The sequence below is a fragment of the Macaca fascicularis genome, chromosome 3 (genome assembly GCF_037993035.2).
Source record: "Macaca fascicularis isolate 582-1 chromosome 3, T2T-MFA8v1.1".
Taxonomy (NCBI): Eukaryota; Metazoa; Chordata; class Mammalia; order Primates; family Cercopithecidae; genus Macaca; species Macaca fascicularis.
The window spans coordinates 72,074,871-72,099,850 of record NC_088377.1 but is presented as its reverse complement, the minus strand read 5'-3'; the positions used below and the strand labels follow the sequence as shown (position 1 = coordinate 72,099,850).

Here is a 24,980-nt window from a genome sequence, read left to right as displayed (position 1 = left end):
TTTCATAATGGCTGTCCTCATTTACATTTAAGCCAACAGTGTGCAAACATTTCGTTTTCTTCGTATGTTTACCAATACTTTTTTTTCTTTTTAATATGAGTAATTGTGACAGGAGTGAGTTGATATCTCATAGGTTTTTTTCTTTTGGCTTGCTTTTCCCTAATAATAATTGATGTTTAGGATTTTTAAATGTATCTGTTGGCCATATGTATGCGTTTTTTTGAAAAAATATTTACTTAGGCCTTTTACTCACTTTTAATAGTTATTTGTTTTTTATTGTGTAGTCATTTGAGTTTCACATATATATACACACACACACGCATATATGTATATACATATACATGTATAGATATATGTATATACACACACATATTTTGAGACAGAGTCTCACTCTGTTGCCCAGACTGGAGTGCAGTGGTGCAATCTTGACTCACTGCAACCTCTGCCTCCTGGGTTCAAGAGATTCTTCTGCCTCAGCTTACCAAGTACCTGGGATTACAGGCACCCACAACCATGCCCAGCTAATTTTTGTATTTTTAGTAGAGATGGGGTTTCACCATGTTGGCCAGTCTGGTCTCTAACTCCTGACCTCAAGTGATCTGCCTGCCTTGGCCTCTCAAACTGCTGGATTTATAGGCATGAGCCTGCAGCCTGGCCAAGTTTCTTAAATATTTTTTGATAGTAATGTCTTGTCACATGTATGGTTTGCAAATATTTTGTCCCATTTTTTACTTTTCTTGTCCTGTTTGTTGTATCAGATTTTTTTCAGCAGCTTTTTATTAATAATTTGAAGTAATCTGACATCAATTTTACCTTTGATTCCCTGGGATTTTGAGATTAAATCAAAGAGTTACTGCCTAGACCAATGTTATGGGGGTTTTACTCTATATTTTTTGTAGTAGTTTCAGAGATTCAGGCCTTACATTTAGGTAAGTAAACTATTTGAGTAGATTTTTAGATATGGTGTGAAATGAGGGTCTCATTATATTGCTCTGCATGTGACTATAATTTTCTCAGCACCATTTACTGAAGATACTGCCCTTTCCCTAAGAAGGTGTTACCTATATTTAAATTGAGTTAGCTGTAAATACATGGATATATTTCTGGTTTGTCTTTACTGCTCCATTGGCATATGTGTCTGTTTTTATTGAAGTACCATACTGTTTTGGGTACTATAGCTTTGTAGTATATTTCAAAGTCAGGTAGGGTAATAACTTTAGTGTTTTGTTTTTGTTTTTGTTTTTCCTTGATTGCTTTGGCTATACAGGATCTTTTGTGGGGTACCATATAAATTTTAGATATATATTTTTTAAATTGTTATTAAGTATGTCACTGGTATTTTCATAATGGTTGTATTATATCTGCAGATTATTTTCTGTAATATGGGTATTTAACAATATTAAATCCAATTCATGAATTAGTACTATTTTTTTATTGGTGTAGTATTTAATTTCTTCCTCTAATGTTCTTTAGATTACAGTGTAAGGTGTTTTAACTTTTTGGTTAAATTGATTTCAAAGTGTAGTTATTACAGTTATTGTAAATGAGATTGCTTTTAATTTTATTTTGAGGTAGCTAATTGTTCTTGTGTAGAAATGCTACTGACTCTTGTGTGTTGATTTTGTATTTTGCAAGTTTAAAAATTTGTTCATTAGTTCTAAGTGAAGTCTTAGGCTTTTCTATACCGAAGAGTATGTCATCTGCAAACAGGGATCATTTAACTTTTTTTCCAAGCTGGATGCCTTTGATTTTATTCTCTAAATTTTCTGACTTGGACATTTAATACCATGTTTAATAAGACTGACCAAAGTGGGCATTCTTGTCTTGTTCTAGCTTTTAGAGTAAAAGCTTACATTTCCTTGCTTAATATGTTATTAGCTGTGCATTTTTTGGTATATCTGGTGTATATTGGCTTGAGGTGCATTTGTCCTCTACCTATTTTATTAAGAGATTTATCATGAGTATATGTTGAATTTTGCCAAATGTCTATTCTACACCTATTTTTTTTTATTTATTGAGACGAAGTCTTGCTCTGTCACCTATGCTGGAGTGCAGTGGTGTGATCTCAGCTCACTGCAACTTCTGCTTCCCAGGTTCAAGCTATTCTCCTGCCTCAGCCTCCCAAGTAACTGGGATTACAGATGCCTGCCACCATGCCCAGCTGATTTTTACATTTTAGCAGAGATGGGGTTTCGCCATGTTGGCAAGGCTGGTCTGGAACTCCTGACCTCAAGTGATCCACTCACCTCAGCCTCCCAAAGTGTTGGGATTACAGGGGTGAATGCATAAACAGTTATGTAGATAGTTTCTCTTAGATTGACAAGATAAAAGAAACAGTTAAAACATTTGAAATGGGATAAAATTAATCAAAACAACATCTTTTTAATAGCTTGGCATAATTGCCATGCGTTTTGAAATGACCAGATTACTAACAAGAAGCAAAGACAAGATTTTTGCTTTACTCAATTATTAAGTTCTGGATCTTTTGAAATCTAAAATCCTGGCTAAACAATTTGAAGGGAGAATTCTTTAGGTGACTTCCTAGGGTTTCCAAGGCAATACAAGAAGAATTTTGATAGGAAAATGCATGCTACATACACATGATTCTCTGATTTGCTTTCGTATGTAAAAATTGAAAATTGCAAATCTGGTTTTTCAATTAACAAAAGATTTATTTTTCGGCAAAGCAAATAATTGCAGAAAACTGATGGGGAACAAATACCATTAGCTGCCAAAACCAGTATGACCAGATTCAGTAAGTATCTAGTCATGCAAATGACAGCCCAATTAAATTAAGACCATAGAGGTGCATGTGGACAGCATTTCTGTGCAATGTGGTGCACCTCCACGGGGCACCTTGTTCTGCCTGCTTACAGAGATAACAATTTCCCCTGAGCAACTCAAGGTGAATACTGGGAACTGAGAATGCTGTGTTCAGAGGGATTACTGGGAACATGGTTAACACACTTTTACCATATTATAATAAAATTTGATGTATCCTACTCTGCCTCAGAAAAGCTTTTAGTAAAAGATTGTTTATTTATAGTACTCAACCTGGATTCATGAAAAATTACAATATTCCAGGTAAATCAGAGACATTTAAATGTCAAACAAATTTTATAAAACACACTTGAATGAGATAAAGTCTTAGCTAAAAATGTCTACTCTCTACTTCTATGGTTTAAATTGTTTGTACACTCTACATAGAAAATACTAGTGTGTGGCCAGGCAGGTGGCTCACACCTGGAATCCCAACACTTTGGGAGGCCTAGGCAGGCGGATCACCTGAGGTCGGAAGTTCGAGACCAGCCTGACCAACATGGAGAAACCCCGTCTCTACTGAAAATGCAGAATTAGCCGGGCATGGTGGTGCAGGCCTGTAGTCCCAGCTACTTGAGGCTGAGGCAGGAGAATCGCTTGAATTCGGGAGGTGGAGGTTGCGGTGAGCCAAGATTGCGCCAGTGTACTCCAGCCTAGGCAACAAGAAAAACTCCGTCTCAAAAAAAAAAAAAAAAAGAAAAAGAAATAATATTATGTGGGTTCTTTTCTCTGCTGACTTATTTTACTTAGCATAATGTCCTCCATGTTCATTGATGTTTTTGCAAATAACAAGAGTTGCTTCTTTTGATGGGCTGAATAGCATTTCGTTGTGTAAATATGTCACATTTTCTATATTCGTTCACCTGTTGATTAACACTTAGGTTTAATCCATACCTTAGGAGTAATTGTGAGGAATCCACTTCCTTTTTTAAATTTCTTTCTTGTTTTTATATCTCTCCTTTTATTTTTATTTCTAGAAGTATTTTAATTTAATAATATAACTTATGACTGTTACTTATCTTCATTTGAGCTTGATTTGGGTCATGAGCTATGTGCCCAGGAGAAATTATTTTACATCCTTGGAGCTTCAATCTACATTATTAATAAAAGATACTATTTTTCCAAGGGCTGTTTTAATTTATACATAGTAGCTATAAGCATTTTTCACTGAAAGGCTCTTCTAAATATAGCAAATATTTACGAATAAGAATTTATATTTCAAAGACTTTTAATAACTGGGTATATTTTGTCATATTTAGTGTATTCTTTCCGAAAAATGCCAAAATAAGAATTTTATTATTTTTCCTGGAATAACAGCCTAAGGGATTCTGCATTGTGGCTTTGCTAATTTTAGCATATGGTTTTGACTGCTACAATTGAAATTAGGTTGAATTTTAAACTCACTATTGTTTAGCTTGTGTGATTTTTTGGTTCATTTGCAGAACCAAATATATTGGACATGAAGTGCGTGGGGTGACTTGGCTTCATTTCTACTCTCTTTTGTTATTACATTTGGAAATTTGGAAATGATTGGGTTCAAATAAGGTTGGTTTTGAATCAAGCAACAGAAAATCCCAGAAATCACTCACTGAAAGAAATAGCTACTGCATAGTGCTTTTCAGTGAGATTTATACGTGAAACAGAGTTTATTGAAAGTTTGTTGAAATTTGAAACTAATTACCTACAACATATTAGGCACTTGTCTTAGTTTATCTATGGCATCCCTAGCTTGGGGATGCTGACATTACAGAAAAAAATATTGCTACAGTAATAAGATTTGGAACAAATACTTACGTGCTTGTAAACCTTTACCTTAATAATCCTTAGATAAATGTCACTCTGACTCAATCCTTTTGGCACAACTGCTTAAAATTCTAGAGTCTCCTTCCCACCAAAGTCAACTCATGGAATTTTCAGCTTTTTAAGTTATTTTATTTTATTTATTTATTTATTTAACCCAGTAAGCTTTATAGTTGACGTCATTATATTGGGATTCCTCAGGCAATTCCTGAGCCTTAGAGCTGCCCATCTTACCTCATCCTTCTTGTTTCACATTGTCTGTTGCTGGGTCCCTCTCACTCCATATTTGAGCCTTAATGAGGCCTCAGTTTGGAGAAACCAATGGAAAGCGTTGCCATATATGTTGGGTTGAGAATCAGGATCCTCTTGAGGAAAAAGACTTTGCATTTATTATTCATAGTACAAAGCTGTATTTTTGAGATGTGGACATGTTTCACTCAAATGAAACTTAAATTATTTTATCAGCATGCCAATATGCTCAAAATAACTATCAAGTTCATCAAATGTTTTGCTTTGGACTCCCAGAGCACAAAGATCGATATATAAGCATTTGTTAGGTTTTTTTTTTTTTTTGGTGTCGGTTTTTGTTTTTCTTTTTAAGATATTTTCCTACTTTATGCTGATGTCAAGCTACACAAAGCTTACCAAAAGCTTTATTTTACCAAATTTTTTATATCAAAAGTTCAAATACTTAAATATCGAAAGCGACATTCTGGATTACCGTTTTCCAGGTGATGTAGTTTGCATTTATTAGTACTACCTTTCAGTTTTTACTTATGTGGTGCAAGATTATAAAAATGCCTTCCGGTTGATTTCTTTCTTCCCCCCCACCCCCCACCCAGGACAGAGTTTCGCTCTTGTTGCCCAGGCTGGAGTGTGATGGCGTGATCTCTGCTTACTGCAACCCAAGCCTCCTGGGTTCAGGCAATTCTGCCTCAGCCTCCTGAGTAACTGGGATTACAGGCCTGCGCCACACGCCCGGCTAATTTTTACATTTTTAGAGGCAACCGAGTTTCACCATGTTGGTCAGGCTGATCTCAAACTCCTGACCTCAGGTGATCCACCTGCTCTGGCCTCCCAAAGTGCTGGGATTACAGGCGTGAGCCACTGTGCCCAGCCCACCTTCCAGCTGACTTCTTAAGTAACAGCAGAGTCTGTTTTCTCAGACAGTAGCATAAGAATTCTTGATATACCACGTTTAGAGGTACTGAACACAACTGGATATATCTGCTGAAATATGAATTTATCCATAAACTCATCAGAGACTAAGTAATGGCAACACGTTATAGTTCAATATTTTTGTCTAAATTCTTGTCGAGCCGCATCCATCTGTATATGTAATACTGAGTTGCCAACAGCTTCTTTATGCTAAGTCAGAACTCATTTTACCTGGTGGTTTCATTTGAAATGTATGAGCTGGATTATGTAACATTCAAAGAAGTAATACAAATTTAATTCAAAGACTATGGAAAGAAGAGTCATACAGGCACACTGACAGTGATTTGGAATCTGGCAGGTGACAATGATTAACAGGTTGAGCAGATTCAACTAGACCTAAATCCCTGAAACAATACTGAAAGACATTTTTAAATTAAAAGTATATTTGATGCTTCAATAGATCTATGAAATTTGAAAGAAAATGATTTGTTTACTCATCAATCAAAATTTTTGAACACTCCATTAAAAAAAAATAAAATAAAATTAGTCAACTATCCCCAGACTTACTAAAACAAGACTTCAGTATGTTTGAAAACACAAATTATTAATTAAAAATATCCATTTCTTGGCCAGGCGCAGTGACTCACGCCCGTAATCCCAACACTTTGGAAGGCCGAGGCAGGTGGGTCACCTGATGTCAGGCGTTCAAGACCAGCCTAACCAACATGATGAAATCCTGTCTCTACTAAATATACAAAAATTAGCTGGGCACAGTGGTGCGTGCCTGTAATCCTAGCTAGTCGGGAAGAGGAGGCAGGAGAATCACTTGAACTCGGGAGGTGGAGGTTACAGTGAGCCGAGATCATGCCATTGCACTCCAGCCTGGGCAAAAAGAGTGAAACCTCCTCTCAAAAAAAAAGGAGCATTTTTAATTTTTTTTTTTTTTACTACTGTGCCGTTTTATAAAATAAGCCTGAATTTGTGGAGTCATTTTTTAAAGAAGTCAATCTTTTCTGAAGGAAGATTTATACATTAAAAACTACAGATATAAATGTCATTATATATATCATTTGCTGAACCCTACAGTAATCTGTAAAGTTTGTGTACACCAATCTTACATTACCTAAAACATAACAGTTTTTTATGTTACACTTAATGTACAAAAGTTCAAAATATATCTAGACAGAGGGGAACTGTGGCTGCCACTTTTAAAAAACAAATGTGGCTAGGCGCAGTGGCCCATGACTGTTATCCCAGCACTTTGGGAGGCCAAGGCAAGTGTATCACCTGAGGTCAGGAGTTCAAGACCAGCCTGGCTAACATGGTGAAACTCTGTCTCTACTAAAAATACAAAAATTAGCTGGACATGGTGGCAGGCACCTGTAATCCCAGTTACTTGGGAGGCTGATGCAGGAGAATTGCTTGAACCTGCGAGGCAGAGGCTGCAGTGACCTGAGATCACGCCACTGCACTCCAACCTGGGCAGGAGTGAGATTCTACCTTAAAAAAATTAAAAATAAATGAAAAACAAATGTTTGGCCAGACAGGGTGGCTCACGCCTCTAATCCCAACACTTTGGGAGACTGAGGCAGATGCATCACCTGAGGTCAGAAGTTTGAGACCAGCCTGGCAAAACATGGTGAAAACCCGTCTCTACTAAAAATACAAAAATTAGCCAGGTGTGGTGGCATGCGGCTGTAGTTTTCAGCTACTGGGCAGGCTGAGGTAGGAGAATTAATTGAACCCAGGAGGAGGAGGTTGCAGTGAGCTGAGTTTGTGCCACCATACTCCTGCCTGGGTGACAGAGTGAGACTCTGTCTGAAATAATGAAAAATATTTGAGCACAAAAAGAACAAAATAGTAAACTAAACTGTGACAGTTTAGATTAAAAACATGATAAATGACTTTTTATTTGCACTTGTGATGGGAATCACCTTTATTCATTTTGGAACACACAGGAAATGCTGCAGTGGTAACTTGCTGGGTAATGACTAGGATGGTATTTACTGTCCTAGGGATGGTGGGATCCAGTGGACCAGAATCATCAGTACCTGACCATGTTCACTGCTGTCCTTTCTCTCTGTGACTAAGATTCGTTTCTCAGACTCCTTCATCAACTCTGTTTCTATTGTGGTGTGGAGGGTTTTTTGCTGCTTTAGCATCTGCCTTTGATTTCTTCTAATTTTCTTTGAAATTTTATTTTTCTTGTCTATCTCTAGTGCTGGCTTTGCTGTTCCACTTTGAGGAGTTCTGGCAGCTTCACCCTCAGCTACTCCAACAGTCTATCCGTTTGGCTCAAGTTTCTCTGGGTTCTTCTGTTCCTGGCATCTGAGATTTCTCAGCAGAGCCTGGTTTTCAGGGACCATGGCTAGCACCATGTTTCAGGAAGTCAGGGACCCTGAACGGAGGGACAGCTGAAGCCATGGCAGAAGAACATAAATTGTGAAGATTTCATGGACACTGATCACTTCCCCAATCAATACGCTTGTGATTTCCTATGCCTGTCTTTAATCTCTTAATCCTGTCATCTTCCTAAGCTGAGGATGTATGTCACCTCAGGACCCTGTGATGATTGCGTTAACTGCACAACTTGTTTAAACAAGATGAAATCTGGACACCTTAGAAAAAGAACAGGATAACAGCGATGTTCAGGGAACAAGGGAGATAACCATTATGTCCAGCTGCCTGAGAGCTGGGCAGAACAGAGCCATATTTCTCTTCTTTCAAAAGCAAATAGGAGAAATATCGCTGAATTCTTTTCTCATCAAGGAACAGCCCTGAGAAAGAGAATGCATTCCTAGGGGTACATCTCTGAAATGGCCAATCTAGGAATGTCTGTCTTTTATGGTTGCAGATAAGGGATGAAATAAGCCTTGGTCTCCCATAGCACTCCCAGGACTATTAGGATGAGGAAATTCCTGCCTAATAAATTTTGGTCAGACCAGTTGTCTGCTCTCAAACCCTGTCTCCTGATAAGATGTTATCAATGACAATGCGTGCCCGAAACTTCATTAGCAATTTTAATTTCGCTCTGGTCCTGTGATCTCGCCCTGCCTCCATTTGCCTTGTAATATTTTATTACCTTGTGAAGCATGTCATCTCTGTGACCCACACCCTATTCATACACTCCCTCCCCTTTGAAAATCACTAATAAAACTTGCTGGTTTTGTGGCTTGGGGGGCATCACAGAACCTGCCGACATGTGATGTCTCCCTTGGACACCCAGCTTTAAAATTTCTCGTTTGTACTCTTTCCCTTTATTTCTCAGACTAGCCAACACTTAGGGAAAATAGAAAAGGACTCACGTTGAATTACTGGGGGTGAGTTCCCCCGATAGCACCTCCTCCCACCTGTGGGGTGGCTCCTGCACTTCTGGTGGGCGCTGGTACCAGCTGCGGCCCAGCCGAGCACAGCAGGAACCACAGCAGCAGCAGCCGGAGCGCCCGCACCCAGGGTCACTCAGCCCAGGGACGCCTTGCCTCCAACCTTGGGTCAAGGGCCAGCTCGGTGCACAGAAAGCCGAGGTCAACCAGAGCATTTCCCACAGCTGGGTGAGCCCTCCTCAGCCTGTGGCCAGTTCCTCCCACCAGCGTCATGGTGCCACTGCCCCTTTCATCAGAGGGACACATAGGAAGATGCAGGGGCACAGAGACACCCACCATGGAAGAGTCCAGGGGAGTGAGGAGGAGTGGGGCCTGGTAACCTCAGGCCCAGGGCATTGTGGCACCCCTCACACCTGAGCAGAGATCAGCGACTGCCACCGTGGGGAGGACAGAGGGGCCCCGGGTCCTCCAGTCAGCCTCCTTCTCCACTGGGAGAAGAGAGAACTATTTCCTTAAAAGAAGCACAGAAGGCTGGACGCGATGGCTCACACCTGTAATCCCAGCACTTTGGGAGGCCGAGGCGGGTGGATCACGAGATCAGGAGTTCAAGACCAGCCTGACCAACATGGTGAAACCCTGTCTCTACTAAAAATACCAAAATAAATAAATAAAATAAACAGCACCGAGGCCACATGGTGGCTCACGCCTGTAATCCCAGCACTTTGGGAGGCCAAGGCAGGTGGATCACGAGGTCGGTTCTAGACCAGTCTGGCCAAGATGGTGAAATCCGTCTCTACTAATAATACAAAAGTTAGCCGGGCGTGGTGGGCGCCTGTAATCCCAGCTACTCAGGAAGCTGAGGCAGAGAATTGCTAAACCTGGGAGGCAAAGCCGAGATCGTGCCACTGCACTCCAGTCTGGATGACAGAGTGAGATTCTGTCTTAAATTTAAAAAAAAAAAAAAAAGCACAGAGTATAACTTGCAGATCTGACCCGGTCGGGTTTTCATTTTTTTTCCTTTTATTGCATTTTCCTCTAAATTATGCTTGCCTTCAGTCAGATTTCATGTTTCATACTCATGTGGCAATTTAAATGTAATTATAGTGGTCACAAATTTAGAAACAAAAGTTTTACCTGAGTGCTACTTTAACATTAAACTTTCAATAGTGCTTTCTAAATCCTACAGTTTATTACCTTCTATTTGAGTCTATTAATTAGCCGTAGTAACTAATAATAATAAAGTCTTGATCTGCATAGCTTGTCCGTTTACAAGGCAGTGTATTTATTCATTTAACTGAAAGCGTGTGTTAGCAGACACGATGTGCCATCCTTTTTGCTAGGCTTAGGAAATAAATTGAAGAAAAGAAAATATTGGTCTCTACTCTCATGAAACTTTCAGTCTGGCTGCATAAAACCCTCACACACTCCTGAGAAGTGGATACCTCTGAAGTCTCCTATTAACCTCCTATTCCAATGTAACCACTATCTGAATTTTGTGTTATCATTTACTTTATGCAATTTTATCTGTAAACAATATACATTTGAATGTTGCCTGTTTGGGGGATTTATATAAAATCTACCATAAGTTTTCATCTGTGACTTGCTTTTTTATTTATAATTGTACTTTTCTATTTTTCCATGTTGTCTAGAAACAGCACATTTTCATAAAGAGGGAAAGGGGACATCTCAAGGTCTCCTGGCAGTGCAGCCAAGGCCGGTGAATTATCATTAAAGAGGCTGAGATTATCATTAAAGAAAAATCTCTGAATCGCGCCACTGCACTCCAGCCTGGATGACAGAGCGAGACCCCATCTCCCCATTCCCCCCAAAAAGAAACATCTCGAAGCACATTTTTTAACACCAAATAGCAACAGGATTATCAGGTTCAGGATTCTGAAAGAGGGAGTTTAGATCACCTTATTTCATTTTCCTTTTGCTTTTTTTTTTTTTTTTTTTGAGATGGACTCTTGCCTTGTCGCCCAGACTGGAGTGAAATGACATGATCTCTGCTCACTGTAACCTCCGCCTCCCGTGTTCAAGCTATTCTCATGTCTCACCCTCCCGAGTAGCTGGGATTACAGGCACTCACCACTATGCCAGGCAAATTTTTGTATATTTAGTAGAGACAGGGCTTTGCCATGTTGGTCAGGTTGGTCTTGAACTCCTGACCTCAGGTGATCCACCCACCTCGGCGTCCCAAAGTGTTGGGATTACAGGCGTGAGCCACTGTGCTCATCCTTTCCATTTTTCTTGTCTACCAGAATTATTATTAATCATTGGCCTACCTGCTTTCTAAGGCTCTTGCCACGTTTCCTCTAGGTTTCTGCAAAGCCACAGGGATTAAGGGACCTCCAATTGTTCCAGAAAACCACCTGGAACCTTCCAGAGTGAGGAAAGGAGACAAACACATAAGCTGTTAGCTAAATGACATAAGTGCCCTAGTGTCAGAGCCCCAGAATGTCAGGGCAGGGGAATGAAGAACCTTGGGGGGCAGGTAGGCCAACACTCCCCATTAGACATAGGTGAAACTGTAGCCTCCCATGACAAGTGACTGGCCCAGGGCTGAATAATGAGATAGTAATTAGGAGAATCCAGATTTCCTGTCTCCAATGTTAGTGCTTTTTCCAATGCCTCTACTATAAAACTCATCTAATCCAACTATCTCAATTATTGATGAGGAAACAGAAGTTGCAGAGAGGACTGACTTAGCCAGGGTCACTGCACACATTAGTGATGGAGTTGGGAGTAAATCAGAGCATTCAGGCCAGTCAGCAACCTCAGATGCCATCAAGCCAAGCCCCTCACTTAACTGTTGAAAAAACAGGCCTAGAAAGGAAGCAAGAGAATGGATTTCTTCCAAGGTCTGTTTTGCAGCCCAAGTGTCCTGGGTTAGGTGGGTAGAGTTGCCATTTCCTGAGCCTGGACCACAGGAGACACGGTAGCTTAGAGGGAGAAGTTGATTTGGTTTGAATGGGCCAAGAGGGAGGTTCTTGAGAGACATCAGCCCTTGAGTGAGTGAGGCTGCGTGAGGAGATGCCTGCATTGAGGCAGGAAATGGGGCTATTTAGAAATCCCAGGTGCAAAACCAGACAATTCCAGAGAAGTCTCCAAATACTTGGAATGAAAGCCTTAACTCAGTAAAGCAAGTGCAGAATTTCTATTATATTTGCATGGGAACTTATGAATTAGTGAGTTCAATTCACAAGATGAGGAGAAAGAAGAAAAAGAGAACTAAGTCTCAAAATACAGTCTCAGAGCTTGAAAGACCTCAAATGTTTAACAGATAGGAAAATTGAGGCTGGGAGTTGGCAGAAACTTGGCTGAGGCTAAAGTTACAGTCAAAAACGAAACCAGCCCTTCTCCTCTCACCCACCCATTTTCAGCACATTGAGAAGAGTTTTCAGCACTAACAGCTGGGTTTGCTGTAGCTTCTAGAATCTCTGTAAACAGAGAGGGCAGCTGGGTCTTTCCCAGAATCTGACCCTTTCCTGTGTCTGCCTGAAATCCCTGAGGTCACTCCTGGTGTCAAGGCTTTCACCAGCCCTCCATCCACAGACCTCCCAGCTCTCAGTCCTTTGTCTTGGCTCCCAGACAAGATTTTCTCCTCTCACTGGTGTGCATCTGCCTCAAGCTTCAGGGCTGCCAGCAGAATCTCAGCCCTGGCTAATCCCAGAACTGCAGCCCCAGAATAGCCCTGGATGACTCACATGGGCAAAACATGTCTTTCAAAGAAGCTGAGACCTTGAGGTTTCTAATCTTAATTTTTTTTTTTTTTTTTTTTTTTTTTTTTTTTTTTTATACACAGACTGCAGTTTCCTTTTTAAGAACATGAACTCAGAGGATGCAGCCACTTGCCTCTCCAGGAATAGGCACTGAAATCTACAAACCAGTGGGGCCACCAGAGACTATGGCCTCAATCTTTTCAAAGTTCATTGTGAGGAAAGAGCCTGTCCCTTTTAGAGTGGCTGGAGCTAGCTTCAAGAGTCTGAAAAATTCATTATGACACCAAGCCTGATGCAGTTCTGGACTCAATAGGAATGTTGGGGGATTCCTCACATCTTTACTCGCCCACCTTTAAATCATCCACACTGATCATTCTCTCCTTTCTTTAATAAGAATTTAATGATTACTCTTCTAGGTCCCAGAACTTTTGGAGACAGCAGATAAAATAGACAAATATTTTTTATCTCAAGAAATAAGTATCTTAAGCAAGGAATTTTTAAAAGAGACCTCTGTACTATTTTTTATATATAAAGATGCAGGCAAGTATAGAGCTTTGATGTTGGATGAATCTGAGTTTAAACCTGCTCTGTTCTGTGATCTTTGGTAGCTACTTTAACTTCCCCGATCTTCAATTTTCTCAATCCTAAAGTGAAGATAAAATTTTTACTTTATCCTCAATCAGTAAAATATAGATTTTTTTTTTTTTTTTTTTTTTGAGATGGAGTCTTGCTCTGTCACCCAGGCTGCAATGCAGTGGTGCGATTTTGGCTCACTGCAACCTCTACATCCTGGGTTCAAGTGATTCTCCTGCCTCAGCCTCCTAAGCTGGGATTACAGATGCACACTCTTGCCCTTATTAACCTTGACCGCAGTGGCTGGGTTGGGGGTGGCCACTCTGGGCTACACCCAAGTTTTCTCTTGCTGGATGACTTGGGCTCCGGCACTCAGGGCCTCCACTTTCCTGGTAGATAAATGAACATGGCTTGAGCCACTTTGTGTTCAGACAGTTTCTTCTTTACAGAAAGTGGCCCCCGATAGAAGTCGCTTGCCTTAGATGAATAACAAGGGAAGGTTCCCCGAGAGGCCCCAGCCCATGGGTCAGTGCCTCATCCCCACAAAACATAAAAAGCTGCCTTGGAAAAGATTCAAGCTGCAGGCACCGATAAGGGAAGGAGCACAGGGTGTTGTCCCTGGAGACATGTCCACAGCTGCATAGATAGAAAAACCTCCTGCCCATTTGGATAAAAACTTGCACACACTTCCAGCTCACTCAGATAAGGGAACAAGGCCTGGCATAGAAATGCCTTTGTCCTGTGTACAGTCAGTGGCCTCCTAGGAAAAGTTTCTTCTCCTTTTTTGGGCATGGTCACGGTGGGCTCCCGTGGGCACTCTACTTTCCTTTATTAGGATTGTAAGTCCAGCCTCTACGAATCATCACTTCATCCCGTGATTGGTCCCGGGCCAAAGTCCCAGGCCAAGCTTTTCCTTTAGCTCCTGGTTGGTCCTGGGCCAAGCTGAGTCCTGCATTCGCCAAGACAACCCAAAGACTAAGCACATTCCTTCCCCTTTCCAGTCCATAAAAACCCAGGAACCCAGCACCGCGCGGTAGCTCACGCTGGTCATTCCAGCACTTTGGGAGGCCGAGGCAGGTGGGTCGTTTGAGGTCAGAAGTTCAAGGCCAGGCTGGCCATCATGGTAAAACCCCGTCTCTACTAAAAAATACAAAAATTAGGTGGGCATGGTGGCGGGCGCCTGTAATCCCAGCTATTCGGGAGCCTGAGGCATGAGAATCACTTGAACCTGGGAGGCAGAGATTGCAGTGAGCTGAGATTTCACCGCTGCACTCCAGTCTGGGCGATAGAGCGAGACTCAGTCGGAAAAAAAAAAAAAAGGAAAAAAAATTGTTGTCAAAATATGCACTATTATTTCCAACTTTGCTAAGTTTAGGTTCTGAAGCCAATTTTATAGTTTGATACACTCAAGTAAAAGATGTCTTCCTTTTAAATAAGAAAACCTACAGTTAATTAGCAAGTATCACTTAAAGGTAGAATATTATGTGAAATTCTGATAAAAATTCTAGATGCTGGGTTTGAAAAATTCTTGGTTTTTAACACATAAATTACACTTTTATTTGGACATCTTCCTAACCCCAAACATTTGAGGATATTTTTCTTTCTCCATTCCACAGAAGCTTGTAGCTATCAGATCTTGCCCCCATCTCTTTTTTCCTCTCTATTTAATGAGGAAATTGTATTTATGAACTATGTATCACGCCTTAAATTTTTTAAAAAATATTTTCAGGCCTATAAACTATATTAGTGCAACACTTCAATGAATGTGATATAAACACATTCCAATAAAATTATAAATCTGTTATAATTAAGACTCAGTTTTTAAAATATCTTAAAGTTAATTATTGTTAATTTCCCAATGCTTCAGTATTACCATAAATTCTTGCTTTACTGAGAGTAGAAAATAATCTAGAAAAGAAAAAGAATCAACCGTCTCTAAATTATTGAATTTATGTGAATATGTTGGGGTTGATGTTTAGTGATCTCTTCCTTAACACTCTAGCAAAAATACTTGTGTAAAAGCATATTTCACAAATTTACTCTCCAATACCAATTAGCATTACTTACCTTTTGGTTACTTTTATTGTGGGTTTCCACCCCCATATTATTTCTAATAAAGCACAGCAACATGACTTCTTGAAAGCAGGCCTTGTGAATTGTGCCTGAATTTCAACTCATAAAAAGGAGGTGAATGCCATTAGAAGGTGTTTAATACATTTCCACCAGCAATAAGAGGCACAGCTGGCCATACTGGACCTCACAAAGGCTGGATTGGAAAGCAGAGATATCAGGTTACTGGGACTATGTCTTTATGACCGTGATGGTTGGAAGCAACCAAGCGGGGCTGTCCTCTATTGTATAAAAAGTACAATCAGGCATGTTAGGGGTCAGTGGTTGGGAAGATAATAATATTTGCATGCTAATAAAAGCTACCTGACAGGGAGAATGTAAACAACAGTGATTCCTCCTCTGGCCCTGTGACTCAGCAGGCTTATGAAGCAGTTAAAAATAGCAGATGTCAAATGGCCAACACAATCTAACAACATGCTCAATACAATGTATGACTAGTGGAAATCCTGAATTTCTTCATTTCTGCAGTTTCTGTTATTTCTTAAGGTGCCTTTAATGAATAAAATCTGCCTTAAATGTTGACACCTGATAACTTCTCTCTGGAGGACTTTTCATTGGCTGACTTAATCAAAATCCAGCTCTTGCCATCTAAGTACCATTAAATGAATTTTCTAAAAGTTCCTAAGGGGTCAACTATTACACTTTCAACTTCTTTTTAATGATATATTATTTTCCAAAAAAATCTCCCTTACAGCTATTTGAATAGTTGGGCTTTTGCTCCTCACTTGTGAGCAATAAATTATATATATTTTGCAAAATCAAATACAGAAAACTTAAAATTTATATTGGATAACCATCAATATGATGTATATATCTGGTATAAACAACTTTTTTTAGCAGACTGAATTCTGCATTTTTCTCTTTCCTGATATGTATGTGATGCAGCAGTACCAGTTTTTCTCCTGTAGGGGCATAAAAAGGGATTGTCATTTATGTTATCTACTAAAAACCTGTGGCAGCTTATGGTATTATTGACCACAGGTTCCAATGTCTTTTTGCAGATTTAAATATTATATTGTAGTGTCAATTTAATATTTAGATGTGTGTTAAATCTCTAGATATATTGTAATTAAATTGATTTTTTTTTGTAACAGCGATGGTAATTAGCACACACTAAAAATCCAGCAATTATTTTCTTCTTTTTTTTGGTTTTTGTTTTGGTTTTTTATACTGAGTGTCTCACTCTGTCACCAGGCTGGAGTGCAGTGGCGCGATCTCGGCTCACTGCAACTTCTGCGTCCTCCGCCTCCTGGGTTCAAGCGATCCTCCTGCTTCAGCCTCCCGAATAGCTGGGACTACAGGCACATGCCACCACGCCGAGCTAACTTTTATTTTTAGTAGAGATGAGAATTCACCATGTTGGCCAGGATGGTCTTGATCTCTTGACCTTGTGATCCGCCCACCTCAGCCTCCTAAAGTGCTGGGATTACAGGTATAAGCCACTGCGCCCAGCCTATTTGCTTTTTTTTTTTAACTGAAAATCACATTTGTGGGTACCTATTATCAACACTGTATTCATGATTCAATTTATATTCTGTGTATCTAGTTATGAATTTTATATAGCAATTAATTTGGCACTTAATATAAATCTACTTGATTTCAATACAATGGTGTGTGTGTGTGTGTGTGTGTACTTCACTTCCTTGAGCCTTGGGAAATTGATTTTACAAATATATTACACAGATATAAATGTATCAGGCTTATTTTTTTTGCAAAGCTATATGTACATTTTTCATGTTTATTAAAATAATGGCATTGGTATTATGTAGACATATTTGTAGATCTCAGAGTAGAAATAAAATATTGCAAAAATTAATGCTTAATAAATATTTCTGGTAAATCAATAAAAAATAAAAAGTATACATCTTTACAAGGTAGTTATTTACAATTGCTTAAAGCTTACCTGGTCAGCCTAGGCCTATCTTCTTTAAGACTTTGCTTAAATTGCACCTGCTCAGTTACAGTCTCTCCTGGAGAGAAATAACCCTGAATGAGAATGACCAAGAGAACAAGGAAACATTTTGGGCAGAGAAATCATATGTGTAAAGAAACAGAGCTGTGAAAAAAAAAATAACGTTCACAGAAGGATAAATAAATCAATTTTACCACAGTTATTTTTAAGAAAATAAACGCTTTGAAGTCAAATCAATTTATTTAAAATTGCAAATATAGTGGTGAATGAAATTAAAGGCCTCTGTCTTCACAGAGTTTACACTGTAGGGTTTGAAAAATTAAGACCATTAGAGAATAAATAATACCTCATATAAATCAGGTAGTATAAGTTGCTACTACATTCTGGAAGAAGGCTTGCTAATACCTACACAAGCTGAAGATCCAAATATATTTTAATTATATTTGTGGTCATGAAGCAGCATCATTTGTCTGGGGTAATACCCAAGGTTCCTTGCTTCATGCCAAGAAAATTAAGGACACAGACACACAAGGAGTAAGTTTAAGAGGGGAAGTGTAATAGGTAAAAGAGAAAAACTCCCTCGTGCAGAAGAAGAACATTCAGAACAGATCTCCCCATTTGTGGCAAGATGCGCTTGGTTTTATAGATGAGCTTGAGGAGGTGTTGTCTGATTTACATAAGGCACAGAGGATTGGTTGGACCAGGTGTGCCATTTACATAGCATCCCAAGAAGCTGGCCATCCCACCCTCATTTCTTATTATGCAGATGGATTCTCTACTGGCCCATGCCATGTTGCCTATTCCCTGACTTCACACATGGTGACAAAGAAAAGGGAAGATGGAGCCTCCATGCTGAACATGCCTGGCTCCCAGGTAGCCTTTTCCTATTGGCACAGCTGCCAGCATTCACCTGTGCAAGCTTCCAGCTTGCTTATATGTTTGCAGCTTCAATTTTCAGGCTGCTTTTTGTTAAATAAGTCCTGATTTGGGGGCTGCTTTTTATTTTAGAAAATCTAAAAAAGGACTTACTTACCCTAGCTGCCTAAATAATTTCTTTTTAGCTCCTTTATCAGTTATATATCTACATAACTGCACAATTAAAAAAATGCTCAAGACTGTTTATAAAAGAACTAAAAATCTGGAAAATCACCAAAATATTCATGAACAGTTGAATAAATAAATTGTAATGCATTTATATAATGTAACATTGTAGGTCAATGAATATGGGCAAACCACAACTATAGACAGAAACAAAGATCAATCTTACAACTATTGCTGAGCAAAAAAAAGCTGGCCAAAAATGAGAACTTCTTTTATTAGTCCATTTATTTAAAGTTCTAAAACAGGCAAATCTTATTTATTGTATAAAAAGCCAGGATATAAATTACTTTTGGGGAACAGTAATTGAAAGGGAAAATAAAGAAGGGCGAGTTCTCAGGTTTGTTAAACTCTTCCATCACTGGGTGCTGGGTTCATGGTATATGCATTTTGTAAAAATTCATCAAGCTGTTCTTTTATAATTTTTTTGGGGGGTGGGGACTCTTTTTTTGTGGGGGGCGGGGTGGGGACTGAGTCTCGCTTTGTTGCCCAGGCTGGAGTGCAGTGCATGATCTCGGCTCACTGCAAACTCTGCCTTCTGGGTTCAAGTGATTCTTCTGCCTTAGCCTCCCGAGTAGCTGGAACTACAGGCATGCACCACCATGCCTGGCTAGTTTTTGTATTTTTAGTAGAAACGGGGTTTCACCATGTTGGCGAGGATGGTCTTGATCTCTTGACCTCGTGATCTGCCCACCCCAGCCTCCCAAAGTGCTAGGATTACAAGGTGAGCCACCACGCCCTGCCGAATTCTATTTTATGTTAAATCTCACTGAAAGACACTATGCAGTAGCTATGTCCCTCAGTCTTTTCTGGGATTTTCTGTTGCTTGATTCCCAACCAACCTTATTTAAAATCCTATTTATTTCTAAAGCCCCAGATGTAATTTAAAAAAAAAAAAAAAGCAGAAATGAAGCCTAGTTACCCCCCACAAAGAGTTCACATCTATTTTCTTCCCCAAATGAACCAAAAACCATACAAGCTAAAAAATCGTGGGTTTGAAATTCTAGTGAAATTCAATGACAGCAGTCAAAACTATATGCAAAAATGAGCAAAGTCACAATGTAGAAACTCTTAGTCTGTTTTTCCAGGAAGAATAATTAAATTCTTATTTTGGCATTTTTTAGAAAGGATAAATACAATAAATATGACAAAATATAGCCACTCAATTCTAATAGAACATATTTAAAGTATGATTTATTTCATTCTTATTGTTAAATAAATACTATTATATATTTAGACAAGACTTACAGTGAAAAAATACAGCCACCATGTATGAATTAAAACAGCCCAGGGGAAAAGAGTATTTTTACTAATAATGAAAATTGAAGTTCCAAGAATGTATAATAATATCTCCTGGACATATAGCTAATGACCCAATCAAGCTTAAATATGTTTGGTTTTAAAATGTTGATTTCCCCACTGTTGACAACGTCGACATAACAGTTTAACCTCAGACTCAGAGTTGGTAGTTGGAAATAAATCAAGACAAGTACTATTGAGGTAGGACAGGTAGCCAGGAAAGTTACCATGTCCTCGAAATGCAGCAACCATGGCGATTGCATGGCAACTGTATATTGTCAACAAAATAAGCCCCAGCATTTGCACTGTATTCCAGGTAATTCAGGTAAAGCTATCTCCAGTAGGGAAGTTTCCCTGTAGAGAGCATGCACATTTTGATTTTGCCCTCAAGTTGACATTTTACTCGTTATAATAGTAAAAACATACTTATGGGTGGAAATATAAGATTCTAATGAGACATGTGACATATAAACAAGTATGTATAGCTACTGTGTATGTGCCCTAAGAGGACCACCCAGAGCATGTTTACTAGTAACACTTCTTCCCATCTCCTTATAAATAATGATGTAAGACACCCATAAAAGGAGTCTCCCTTGCTGTCTCATTCTTACAAGCAACCCACCCTGAATCCCTTCTCTCTCTCTCAAAATGTGCTGGCTATTCTGCACCTAATTTGAAAATAATCTTACTCTTTTGCAAAAAATTATGCTGCGTCTTTGTTGTGTGTGTCTTGATTTTTTTTTTTTTTTTTTTTTTTTTTGAGACGGAGTCTCACTTTGTCGCCCAGGCTGGAGTGCAGTGGCCGGATCTCAGCTCACTGCAAGCTCCGGCTCCCGGGTTTACGCCATTCTCCTGCCTCAGCCTCCCGAGTAGCTGGGACTACAGGCGCCCACCACCTCGCCCGGCTAGTTTTTTGTATTTTTAGTAGAGACGGGGTTTCACCATATTAGCCAGGATGGTCTCGATCTCCTGACCTCGTGATCCGCCCGTCTCAGCCTCCCAAAGTGCTGGGATTACAGGCTTGAGCCACCGCGCCCGGCCTGTCTTGATTATTTTTAAACTACGAAGACAAGAACCAAACACTCATAACAGCCATCAACACTATTATGTTTTGTTTTGTATATTTTATTATCAATATTTTCTATTCTGTTATGTCAGTATTCACATTTTAAATAGAGTCAACTTGTATTGAAATCTATTATTTAACACTGTTGAATTGAAAATTTAAGTGATTACATAATTATTTGTCATAAAAGCATGCATATTTTTCAAGTTTCTGATTTATCACATTTCCTATTCAAATTAAAAAACATTGGACATACAGTCAAATACATGTATTGAGTTTAATGTTTTATTTAATGATTTGGATTCAATTCCAAAATAATTTATATTCATTTATAATTGTGTATACTTTTGACCAAATTTGACATTCCAAACTAAGGAAAAACTAAAGCATGTTTTCAAAGGTTAAAGGGACTTAAGCTTTCAGGCCTTAAGTGCTCTGTAGTAAAATAAACAAATAAAATCTCATCTTTTGTTACAAACATTTTAACAGCTTTATATCTGAGCACTTAGGCATCAAGGACACAACTCTGGATGATGTTTAGTGCATATTGAAATTGATAAAGTAGAAATAATTATCAGCCTAATAAGTGATGGGTACAGCAACATAATACTTGAAAAAAAAACCATTTAGGGCCAGGCGCGGTGGCTCGTGTCTGTAATCCTAGCACTTTGGGAGGCTGAGGCGGGTGGATCACGAGGTCAGGAGTTCAAGACCAGCCTGGCCAACATGGTGAAACCCAGTCTCTACTAAAAATACAAAAATTAGCCAGGCATGGTGGTGTGTGACTGTAATCCTAGCTACTCAGGAGACTGAGGCAGGAGAATTGCTTGAACCCAGGAGATGGAGGTTGCAGTGAGCCAAGATAGAGCCATTACACTCCAGCCTGGGTGACAGAGCGAGACTCTGTCTCAAACAAACAAACAAACCATTTAGGGTATGTTTGATACACAAAAAGGTTGCATAGGATCTGCACTGAACTGCTAATATAAAGTGTTCTCTTTCTCTCTGTAATTTAGTCTTTATTCTCAACCTTACAACCACTACATGCTTACATACACAGAATAAGAAAAAACAACTCTTTCCTAGAAGGCAGTGTTTTATTTTATTACATCTGTTCCACATTGCTGTGAGAATGCTGAAGTGCACCCTCTTTCACCAGAAGACTACCTGGGTGAATGCAAATAGACTGGCACTGGAGAGGACCAACTCAGCACAATCACTTGAACTGTGTCCCTTTGCTTTTCAGGTAGTGAAAATGCCTTTTAAGAGTGAAGATAAAGTGACTGCTGATTAAGCAGAGAGTTTTACATGGGAAAAGATTTGTTAATTGTTTGAAAGGTTCATTGCGTAGGCTATAATTTTTATAATGTGAAATGCTGCTCGGTGTGGGAGACGCATGAGGGAAGAAGAAAAGGCACACACACAATACCTTTCAGGGTAAACAACCTTTATCCCACATAAATGGCAACGCAGATATAAGCAAATAATACAATAAGCAAATGATATAATAAACAAATTTATATAATAAGCAGATTGATATAATAAGCAAATTGCAATGGGAAGGGGAGAAGGAAAAAGATAGATATGTACATATATTTACACTCACCAGACTATGGAGGATTCATCACCAGACTGGGAAGCAACAGCCTGGGCTCCAGAGTTGGACACTATGCTCACCAGACTATGGAGGATTCATTATCAGAAAGCAACAGCCTGGGCTCCAGAGTCAGATACTACACTCATAAGACTATGGAGGATTCACCATCAGACTGGGAAGCAACAGCCTGGGCTCCAGAGTCGACCACTCATCTGCGCACAGAAGAGGAGAGGTCTCATGAAGCTTCAGCATGGTCTGGGACCCTAGCTCTTTTTGTAGCAAGTTGTTTGGCATGAGGTCCAGTCATGAGGGCCCTTTGTGACTGGGCTCAAGGAACAAAAAAAGGTCAACTTGTTTTTGCGATTGTCCATTGTTTTTCAATAACTAACATACAGGACTAGACTGAAAGAGATATTTCTCTGAAACAGTGCTGAACGCTTCAAGGGGCTCACACAACCTGTTCCAGGACTTAGTGACCATTGTTTGTGTCCATGTTCAATTGAATTCAAATTTAATATTTAACTTTTCCTCCACAAATGGATAACATAAATACTGCACAAAAGATAAAATAGAAATGATGGAGTTTGCCACAAAGGAAAATCAAAGCTGTATTATAACAATGTAGAAAAATATATATCTACTGTCAGAGGAGGGTAACTTGAACTATTTGAGAGATGTTCTCTAAGAATCTAAAATTATTTTTAGTTTCTATAAAAAATGTTTCTTAAGCATTTTTAATTAAAAAATTTAAATGCTTTCTTTGTCAGTTTAATTTTTCTGAATAATTTAAATAGAATAGAGTAAAATAATAAATATCAAAAAATAACTTTTCTGGTAATAGATCAGTTAAAATTTCACACAAAAAGAGTTAAATTTTACAAAATTTTATGCTGACCAGCTTGATCAGAAGCCTCTTTCTTACAACTTGGAGAGATAACACAAAGATGCAGCTTTCATGTTGGGTGGGAGGAAAAGTGATTACCAGGGGATAGATGATTGTCGTTTTGAAGTGGCTCTGTTGTAGGGGTATACACCCTGGTTTTTGGTATCAGCCAAGAAAGAATTCACAACACAGACACACACAAGGAGTGGGTTTAGGAGTGGAAAGTTTAATAGACAAAGAAGAGGAGAGAGGAAAAAGGCTTCCTCATTCTGAGAAAGTGGGTCACCCAGGAAGAGTCTCTGGATTGCAGCAAAATGCAATCAGTTTTGTACAGAGGCTTGAGGAAGCAGCGATTGATTTACATAGGGCTCAGGGATTGGTTTGACCAGGTGTGCCATTTACATAGCCCACAAAAAGACTAGCCCTCCCACTCTAATCTTTTATTGTGCAAATGGAGCCTCCACCTGGTGGTGGCCAGGATACCTGCACATGTGGTTTAACCTGGAGGCTGCCATGACACCAGTACATGTGGTCACAAGGAAAAGAGGGTGGGAAACTCCATATTGAATGTACCTGGTTTCCAGTTACAGCTGCTTGCATTTACATATAAAAGCCTCTAGTTTGCATATCTGTGCTTAACTTTTCAGGCCACTTACTGTTAGAGAAAAAACGGTTTGGGGGCTGCTTTTTATTAAAAGAAAATTCCACTGAGAATGCTTTCATTCTGTCTAGCTGCCTAAATATAATAATTTCTTAATACCTCCTATATTATTTCCCCCCCTCGGGAGGTATAAGCCTAACTGCTGTTAGAAGGTGTTGAAAATATCATATGCCGGGGTTAGGCCCCCAAATCTGGCCATAAACTGGCCCCAAAACTGACCATAAACAAAATCTCTGCAGCACTGTGACATGTTCGTGATGGCCATGATGCCCACGCTGAAGGTTGTTGGCTTACTGGAATGAGGACAATGAACACCTGGCCCACCCAGGGTGGAAAATTGCTTAAAGGCGTTCCTAAACTACAAACAATAGCATGAGTGATCTGTGCCTTAAGGACATGTTCCTGCTACAGACAACTAGCCAGAGCCCAACCCTTTGTTTCAGCCTGTCCTTTTGTTTCCTGTAAGGAGTACTTTTAATCTATAATCTATAGAAATAATACTGTATCACTGGCTTGCTGTCAATAAATATGTGGGTAAATCTCTGTTCATGGCTCTCAGCTCTGAAGGCTGTGAGTCCCCTGATTTCCCACTCCACATGCTATATTTCTGTGAGTGTGTGTGTCTTTAATTCCTCTAGTGCCGCTGGGTTAGGGTCTCCATGACCAAGCTGGTCTTGGCAAGCGGTGCCCATACGTGGGGCTTGAACCCAGGTCAAAGGGTCACCGGAGCGATGGTTGGAGAATGTGGAACTAAGATGGAGGACACCCGAGTACTCTTAAGCGATCCCTATGGTGAGTAAGAAGGGGAGCTTGGCAGCATCAGGGTAACAATGAGACAAGTGTGGGCTGTGTTTCATTCCACCTTGGAACCTTTTCACACTGATAATAAGGAAGAAGGAGAGTATAACGAAGTAACAGAAGAGGTTACAGAGCAAGTT

General features: G+C 39.5%; 3 long non-coding RNA genes across 3 annotated transcripts in view; 1 reads left to right on the top strand and 2 right to left on the bottom strand.

Annotated features, from left to right (window-relative positions):
• The window catches only part of LOC135970124 (uncharacterized), a 71,480-nt gene that overhangs the window by 25,898 nt on the left and 20,602 nt on the right, over positions 1 to 24,980 (bottom strand). Inside the window, exon 2 of the long non-coding RNA XR_010585614.1 lies at positions 17,430 to 17,512. This is a non-coding gene — a long non-coding RNA (uncharacterized lncRNA). The remainder of the gene's footprint in view (positions 1 to 17,429; positions 17,513 to 24,980) is intronic.
• Positions 1,087 to 9,015, top strand: LOC135970126 (uncharacterized). The gene is made up of 2 exons (XR_010585617.1): positions 1,087 to 2,755; positions 7,998 to 9,015. It is a non-coding gene; the product is annotated as an uncharacterized lncRNA (long non-coding RNA).
• On the bottom strand, positions 7,684 to 14,744 carry LOC135970127 (uncharacterized). The gene is made up of 2 exons (XR_010585618.2): positions 11,387 to 14,744; positions 7,684 to 8,192 (listed from the first exon to the last, which is right to left on the bottom strand). It is a non-coding gene; the product is annotated as an uncharacterized lncRNA (long non-coding RNA).